Raw genomic sequence first — 9482 nt, forward strand, 5'->3', positions numbered from 1 at the left:
CAGAAGGGGAAGAGCTCAGCCTGCTTCCTGCAGCAACCATGATTGACAGCTCTTCCTCTAGAGGCAGGGAAGTGGTGAAAGTAGCCTGGAGAAGAAACCCCCTCTGTTAGGCAATTCACTAGCAGGCTGGAGCTTCTAACTTCATTGCAAGACTAGCTCTAGCCCCAGCCAAACTCCTGTGACTCAAAGAAATCGTAGGAGCTAGCAAGACTGAAATACAGTCAGGCATCACATAGGTTAGCCTTCCCTGTGTGGGTGAGGCTAAAGTACATAATATGCAGCCAGGTTAACAATAAGAGGCATATCCAGGCCTACAGTACAAACTTTTTAACCTAACCTGCACAAATTTCACTTTAAATCTGTTTCATTTTCCCCTCTTTTAAATATCCAAGTCAACAAAAAAGGTAACTGAATGCAATATGCACAAATGCAACTAATTTACACAAAGGTCAGACAATAAGTAGTTTTTCCTCAGTAACTATTTTTGAAGGTTGACATTTAATAGTCACACTAGTAAATATAAATGTTCTTGGCAAGTTATGTGCTGTGTCCCTGGAGGTGCAGCACAGACTGCCCATGGGTAGGTGGGGCAATGGTGTCCTTAAGACACCTTTGAACCCTTTGTTGGGTGCTGGTACAGCCCCCACACGATTTAGAGCAGCCTCAAGGGTGGCTCTAAGTTACAGCAGCCATGCCTGGGCAACAAGGGGTTGCACCACAAGCTAGAACTGCCCCCAATCCTGTAGCAGAACGTACTAGGAGAACGCTCCTCCCTGCCCTTATGACAGGGCTTACAAAGGAGCCTGTGTAGACCTGACTGCAGCAGCCCTGTGCAGTGCTCACACAGAGGAAATTCTCTCCTAGCTGCCTGAGGCGTTTCTGGCCTCTACACTACTGCACTACTGTACATGGGCTGTGCTGGGGAAGAATTCCTCCAGTTACACGTGCAATGTGAGGGAGTTATTACTATTAGAAGAGTAACTTTTTTCCATTTTCTGGCTCATACACATTTGCATTTTGAGAGCATTTGATCGATCATAATTGAGACTCCATTACTGCAAAGGGCCCTGATGCCTGTGCAGAGTCTCAGGGGAGGAGGTATTGTTTCATGGTCTCTGTGTGTATATAATGTCTTCTGCAGTTTCCACAGTATGCATCCGATGAAGTGAGCTGTGAGCATGAGCTTTCGTGAGCTAAATAAATTGGTTAGTCTCTAAGGTGCCACAAGTCCTCCTTTTCTTTTTGCGAATACAGACTAACACGGCTGTTACTCTGAAACCAGTGAAGACAATGGAACTTCAAGTGGGTGTGAAGATTAATCCCTTAGCAGGAGCAGGCCATAGCTGTGTGTATAGGTAGACACGCATATTCAAATATCACCTGTTATATTCACTATCTCACATATGTCATTAGTAAGAGGTGGCAGCACCTTTGATTATTAGGGTTATTATCACATTGTAAGGCCTGGTTTTCCATTGCTTAGAAACTTTAACCATTTGAACTGAAGTTTCCCATACTAGGTGGCTACTTCAGGGTGAAATGTTTTGGAAAGTTTCAACCAAAATGTTCAGCTCTTTCAGAGAACGAGGCTAAGGAAAAAGGTTTTGACTGTATTAGAAGTTTCTGTTCACCTTTCCTTTGACTAGCAGGGATGTGCTGGCCACCACTTCCAGAAGCTCCCATTGGCCAGGAACGGCAAACCGCGGCCACTGGGAGCTGCGGGTGGCCACGCCTGCAGACGGTCAACGTAAACACGGTCTCATGGCCCGCCAGCGGATTACCCTGATGGGCGGTAGGTTGCCCACCACTGCTTTAGCAGGAACAGCAAAAGGCACATCCCTGACACAGCAGCCACCCCTCTGCCAAATTAAAAGTCCTTGCTCCAAAGCCTACAGTTGCTAGAGCTAATCAAAGCTCTAGAGGTTGCCCACCACTGTGCTAGAGTTTACCCAAATATAGCAAAGTTATAAACCGTTAAAAATTGTACTTTGCACATACTCAGGAGAGACTTCGGTTTTAGCAGCTAAAATCTTTGAAGAGTCTATCCATACTGGGCATGCTCCAGCCCACAGCTGAGCTGGACTTTCCCTGCAATTACTTCATTGGACTACTGAGGTATGGGCCAGGACCAGGTATCTGAACTGAGATCACAGAGAGTCTCTCTTGTGTACTCTCAGCGACTCCTTGCTAGGCCCAGGCAGCATGGAGGAGGAAGCTGCCTGATTCAAATGCAGAGGGGACAAGAGCAATGCTTGCAGGGAAGCGGAGGGAATGGTTTGGGACAGCGAGCCAGGAGAAGAGGAGAAGTGAGGGAGGGGAAACAGAGTGGAAACTGGTGGCAGGAAGGTAGAAGAAAACAGACTGGCTAAGCAATGAGTAGGTGTGGGAGTCAAAGGGCTCGGGGAAAGAGATTGTGAGAGAGATGGGGCCACAGATCTGAGTCTTCCTTCCCTGTCCTTTATAACCCCATCCCTTCCCATTTTGCTTAGTGCCTCTGTAGCAGGATTGACTCACCACTGGTGGGCACCTCAGGGCTTGGTGTGGCATAACAACTCTTTTCTCTTTAGCAGCCTGTGCTGACAGTCGCTCCACTCTCATGGTGGCCTGCCACACCTCAGGATTTAACCCTCCGATCAGGTCATTTCAAAGTCTCTCCCAGTCTAGAGAAACAAAAATCCAACAAATAATTCCAAGGCCCTGTGTCAGGACCTGGATCCTCCCTGTATTCCTTACCACTAGTCTTTCCTCAGGCCCTTTCCCCAACTCCTTCCTGTAGCCACAATGTGCAACACCTCCCACAGCTTTGCCCCAGAGGTACAGTTCCTCCCCTTTTGTGAGGGTCAGCCACAGGAGCATACCTGGAAGGCACAAAATTGAACTATCTCCACTTTCTAGTGCCAAGAGGAAGATAGCAGAGGCCTCCCCTCTCTCCCTGCAGCCCCTCAAATTCCAGTCCAAACACACCTATGCCTTTACTATCACTAGCTCTTGGACTTCACTGCCTCCAGCTTGCTCCTGACTCAGGACAACCACCCTCTCGCCCCAGGCTTCACTGACTCTAGCTCAGAGGGACCCATTGCCAGCCCCAGGCTTCTTTCAGCTTTTAGCCTATCCGAGAAAACTCCCCACTACCTCTCATCTGTATCTTCTCCATCCCTCCCTCGCCTTCTTTTCCCACTGCCCTGCATTCCAACCTTTATGAACACCCAGCGCCTCTCCAGCTGGATTGGATCACCAGTCATAGTGAACAAACACCCCTGCAGGTGCCATCCACTGGCCTAATTGGGTTCAGGCTCCTGTTAACCCTTTCTCTGCCTGTGAGGGGTACACACCTCAATAAACCTAAGTAACCTCCCCCCCTTCCCCCGCCCCAGTTGTGGCACTAATATGACATTTGCTGCCATCACATTGGTCACTCTGCTTGTGTGTTCTACCTCTTCCCCGACTGCTGCAAGCTGATTGTAAGTGCATCAGGGCAAGGCCCATCCCCATTCTGTGTTTGTATGGTACCTGACACAGTAGGGCCCCAGTCTCAGTTGACCCTTAAGCACTACTCTAATAAATGTGATTAATAATCTCATGCTGTGAAATAGCATGAGATTTTTTGCACTGGTCTGTAGTGAGAAGAAGATGTTTTTGCTGCATAAAATAATGGCAACAGGAAGTGAGACCTACCCCTAGGCCAGTGGAATGTGACTACTTAATCACCCCATAAAGAGGAAACTACATGTCATTGAAGTACATACATACACACACCCTTTTGATGTCATTCTCCTACTTTTCTTGATGCCTATGTTACTTTAATGTCCTAACCCTTTAATATAGGGAGAATTTTGTCCTAGTTCAGAGGGCTCACACAAGGCCTTAAACCCAACTTAAAACTTTGAACATTGAGCCTGAGAAGTGTGGGTTCATCCCCCATGTTTGCTCCATCCTAGCCTGTAGCATTTACAGTGGGGATGAGCTACAAGTTCTCTATACAGGTGCACAAGAGGTCCCCATATGCTGCAGTCACTCTGCCAACAGTGCGTGAAGAGTTGTTGTGTGAGGAACATTGTGATCTTTGATTGTGTGAACTGATTCTCCAAAGTAGACATACAAGCCACTGAGAGCAAGATCCCACCCATCCAACCCCACTGCTTTCACCTGGGTCATAGGGGTGTTGAGGAGACTGGCATTTGACCCAGTGTGTGTGTCACGCTGGTTTCCATATCACTTGACCTCCCTGTGCCCTGCCTACACTAGTGCTTCCATAGGTAGAACTGCACCGATGCTAGACCAACATGGGAAAAGCGCTACAGTAAATGAGGCCTGCACGTGCAGGCATCCTATATGGATGCACTACAAGGATGGCTTGCAGCCATCCCACTGCAAGTAGCAAGCTAGTCACATATCCAAAGCTGAGCAGTGTCAGGCCAGGTCAGTATTTGGATGAGAGATCTAGTAGAAGAATCCACCCCGCTGCGAGATGAGGCTGTGGTGAATCACTACATGGCATATCCTTCCTCAGCAGGAATGGCGACTGGGCAGGGCCAGGGACATTGGATGGGCAGGGCTCAGGCTCTGAGGTGGCACCCAGCATTCTCTGTCTCTCTCAGGTGCTTGGCTGGCTGTTTCTTGCTCACATGCTAGGATCTGACTGATCACCATGTGTGGGGTCAGGAAGGAATTTCCCCCCAGTCAGATTGGCAGTGAGCTTGTGGTTGTTTGCCTTCCTCTGCAGCATGGGTTGCAGGTCACTTCCCAAGAATATCTGGCTATATCTCCATAAATCATTTCCCTGCCACTCCAGGGGCCTCAGGCACTAGTGTACCTTAGTCCCACCTCTTTTCTGCCTGTAGCACGTAACAGTCTAGACCTGCATAGGCTATACTACTTTGGGCTAATTTTGGCCTTGGGTGGTGGCGGTGGCCTGTGATATACAGGTCAGATTGGATGAGCAGGCAGCTCCTACTGCCCTTAATCTGTGACTGTATGCCTTTTCTTTCTAGGTCATTGTGGAACCAGCGTCTCAGCAGGGTGGCTGGGAGCACTGTGCTGGGGAGGAGAATTGAAGCTCTTTGGGGCAGGGACTGTCTTTTTGTTCTGTATTTGTACAGCACCTAGCAGAAAGGGCTTCTAGGTGCTTTGGTAATACAAACAAACAACAATGACGTAGTCCTTAGCACTTGTAGTCATGAAAGATTAGACAATACTTTCACAAGAACAGGGGTCTTAACCCCACAATCCTGCTCAAAGTCCCTATCACTTTTTTTTTTTTTTAAAAAAGGGGTGTGGAAGGAGGGAGGAACCACATAAAAATATACTTGCCCTGCAACTTCCTTGAGAACTGAGGGAGAGACACACAGGTTGGTAAAATAGAAGGCCTGTAGTGGCTCTACCTAAGGATTCTGGCAGCGGCAGGGGGGAAGAAGGGGAAGGCAAAGCACTGAAAAAAATAATTAGTATCTGGATAAAACTCTTTTCTCCTTTGGACTTGCTGCAATCCTTGACACAAGCTGCTTTGTGATGGGGAGAGGAGATGTGAGGTAGGCACTGAATGGGACACCAAATAGGAGGAGTCTTCAGGGATAAGCCATCCACTCACTGAGTAAAATTTAGGCCTCTCTGAGACTCAGTTTCCTCACCTATAAACTGGAGACAATGATACCCTCCTTTCTAAGGCACTTTGAGACCTATGGATGGAGCACCCTATGTTAAATGCAATATGATCTGTTAGTTAGGAAGTAACACCCGTGCTGTTAGAGTCTTTTAGCTTCAGCCTCCTTTTCCCATCAAAGTGCACTTTCAAGAAAGCCTCCTCACCTGCCAGAGATTGATATTTGTCTGTTGGCTTGTACTGAGTATGTTTCAAAACCTTCACCATCCCCACTGCACCCAAAGCAGCTCAGGATTAATAACACAGAAATCTCTCTTCAATGACTATTTATACAATCGGTGGGTGAAGGGGCTTAATACAAATTGATTCCTGACCCACCCTCCTCATTAAGGATCAGATCCTGTCAGCCTCTCCCTTAGGGCTTGTCTACATGGGGAAATTGGCTGGGACAGCTTACAATGAAATAACTATTGCACTGTAGCTAGTCTGGTATAACTCCTCTGGGTGATAGGCTGAGACATTCTATTCCAGAGTAAAAGTGACTTTGTTCTGCAATAATTCCTCCTTTTTGGAAGACTCTCTGGGTGACTATCAAATATTAATTATGTAAGCTCTTTGGGGCAGAGTTTGTACAGTACCTTGTATACTGGGGTCCTGGTTCAAGACTGGGGCTCCAAGGTGCTATCCAATAATAAATAAATAAAAAGTATCCAGTTTTTAACCAGGAGAAGCCAGCCTCTGTTAAATGCAGTCTCTGCCCAGTGGGTAGGCAACAATATGCAACAGGGGGTGTGCGTCTCACCTGGCTTCACTGGACTGAAATAAAAACAAAAAAGGAAAACATTTTTTTTTTAAATTGCCTTGGGATTTAGTAAACAAACAGTTGATTTTGCATCAAGGAGTTAATGCCAACACAACAGCTGGCCTTCAGAGGGGATTTACTAATATGGCAACTTGTAATTAACACAAGGTCATCACTAAAAATTACCAGGCCAATTTGCTGTTAAATAGCTTCCTCATGGGGACAGATCCTTGATGGTGGAGGAAATTTTGCATTGTGTTGAGAGAGACAGACAATCTGGGCAAGAGCTGTGCTTCCCCAGGGAAGACCGGATCACCATAAGGGGCTTCCCCCTCCCACACATGCATACAGCAGAACCCATCCTCTCCCAAAGCCTATTCACAAACAGAAATCCTCTCCACTCACTGGCCCTGGAGAGGGAACTGGCCTTTTGTTCCCTTGCAGATTGAAATGCTACAATAAAGCTCAACATTTAAGCCCTTTGAAGGCTCATATTGAGGTCATTGGGGATGAATGGACGTGTATAAAGAGAACTGTGAGTCAGTCAGGCTTCCCTTCTCCCCCCCCCCCCGCCTGCCCCCCCATTGCTCTGTGAATGTGAGCGGGGGCTTCTTAAGAAAGAGAAGTACAAAGGAAAACAAGAGACACTTTTTGGCCAGATTCTGTCCTCCACCACATGGACACAACTTCCTCTGTGTATGTCAGGGAAGAACGTCCCCCATGCGACGGATTAAACTGTCCTTGGCCCTTCTGTGGGGGAGTGAGAGGCAGAAGCAATGTATGCCTTGGGCAAGGGCCAGGGAAGCACACAGACTGCTCCCTCTTAGAGCCCTTGTGGGTGAAAGTGGCCTCAGCAGATGCTGGGAGGAGGTAAGGACATCCTCACTCCCCAGCATCTCTGCACTGGCCTACAGCGTGGAACAAGCAGCTCAGGGGAAGAAGGCTGCACCAGCTGAAATGATGGGGAAGCATGGGTGCACATCAGGGAGCGGGGAAGGGACTGCACCTCCTGTAACATGATCCCTTCCATGGTTCTCTCCGCAGTGCTGGCCTGGGCCTTATTTGCTTAGGCTAAAATCCTCCCCCTAAGGCACAGCCCCCCAGGTGACTGGGGGACTTTGAGCAGGGTGTGGGGAGGAATCTCCCACCCCTCAGGTAGTGCAGTTGCTCCACAGTTCAGTGGCAGGAAAGCATCTAATACCACCCACAAGACTGGAGGAGGCACAGAGAGACAGATGCTAGCTCCCCACCCCCCTGCTTCTCCCACTCTTCTCTTGCATGAGGGTATTTTTAGTAAAAGCCATGGACAGGTCATGGGCAAGAAACCAAAAAACACGGCCCGTGACCTGTCCATGACTTATACCATAAATACTTCTGACTGAATCTTGGGGGAGGGGGGCACTGCTGGGAGGGAGACCACAGTACCAGTGGCTGGAGGGGGGAGTCTGGGGGGCCAGCAGCTGCTCTGGCCATTGCTGTGGGGGAGCCCCAGGGCCAGCCGCTGCTCTGGCTGCCCCAGGACCCCTGCTCAGGCGGTCCCCGGGGCCAGCCACATTGGAAGGTGGTCCCTGAAGCCAGCTGCCTGGGGCCACCAGAGCAGCTGCCAGAGCTGGGGCCACTCCAGCAGCAGCTAGTGTGGTTGGCTGTGGGGCCACCTGAGTGGCTGGCTGCAGAGCTGCTCCAACAGCAGCCGGTGTGGCTAGCCCCAGGGCCACCTGAGCAGCTGGCCCCGGGGTCAGGCACACTGGCCGCTGCAGAAGTCACAGCGGTCACAGGAAGTCATGGAATCTGTGACCTCCGTGACAAACACGGAGCCCTACTCATGGGGGTTTCCACACCAGCAGAGGAGGGGGCAGGATATGTCACTTGAATCAGAATGCGTCAGGGAAGTACTGGACCCAGAAAGGGTTTTCTTCCCTTTCCAAGTGTCTTAAGGGGTTTGCACTGCTAAGTGACCCTGATATTCACTCTTCCACATTCCATCCGATTTAGTTTTCCAGTCCGCACAGAGCAGCAGCCCCGATCCAGCAGCAGTTCCTCCCACCAGGAGGAGGGAGTGCACTAAGAGGCGTTCTATCCTGCTGGATTTGGGATGATGCAGGATAAAGGCCCACTGAGCAGCTACTGACTTCTGTTCCTGCATGGGGCCATACACGTAGCGCTCAGGCTTTTCTCCTGCTAAGAGGGCATTCGGTGGAGGCAAGAGGACAGGGGAACAGACTGGGTCCCATGGAGATCCCACGAGGCCTTTTGCCTCTCCAGTCCTGGATCAGTCTAATCTTCAGATCCCAGAGGAAAAAACAGTACAGAGGAAAAAATGTTAGTGTGTTTACAAAAGAGTGAGAAGAGAAGAGTAACAAAGTGAGAGAATAAGTCATGAAGAGAATAAATCCAAACTCCTTATGATGCGGAGCACCCTCTCCCACCTCAAGGCAGTGCCCATCAGACTACCCCCAGCACCTTCACAGTCAGCCTCAGTTTGGCAGGGAGTTTCTGACCCTCTGCGATGGCACCTGCAAGTAGAACGACCGCCTTTGTTGGGTGGAAATAAGGGAGAAACCACGTGAAAAATAAGGGACAATGCTTTATTTTAATGGACATTTATGGGAAACACCATCTCCCTTAGCATATCATGAATTTTTCTCTCAGGTTTATGTTTCTACTGCCCTCAAGTATACAATGCAAGTATCATAAGCTTCAATTTTGTTTAAAACGGTATTTATTATCAGTTTTAATACATCTTAAAATAAGGGAAGGGTGGGACAAATTAATGAAATAAGGGACAGTCCCTTAAAAACCCTATCTGCAAGTGTGAGAGCACACCAGGGTATGCCTTCTGCCCCTTATGATGCATGTATGGATCCTCATGCAGGATAGAGCACTCCCAAAACATGAACAGGGTCCAACGACATTATGTACCATAAAGAATAGGCACCTGTTCCAGCCTAGCAAGTACAGGAAGCTATGCTGGGCATTGTGGGCAAGTGCTACAATCCACAGGCCTACAATAATTGCAGGGAGGAGTGTGCAGATGTGGGACTTTTATGATTAAAAAAGCCTGTAGAAGGATATCACTCTCTA

Source organism: Lepidochelys kempii, chromosome 3 (assembly GCF_965140285.1).
Source record: "Lepidochelys kempii isolate rLepKem1 chromosome 3, rLepKem1.hap1, whole genome shotgun sequence".
In the NCBI taxonomy this organism is placed as follows: Eukaryota; Metazoa; Chordata; order Testudines; family Cheloniidae; genus Lepidochelys; species Lepidochelys kempii.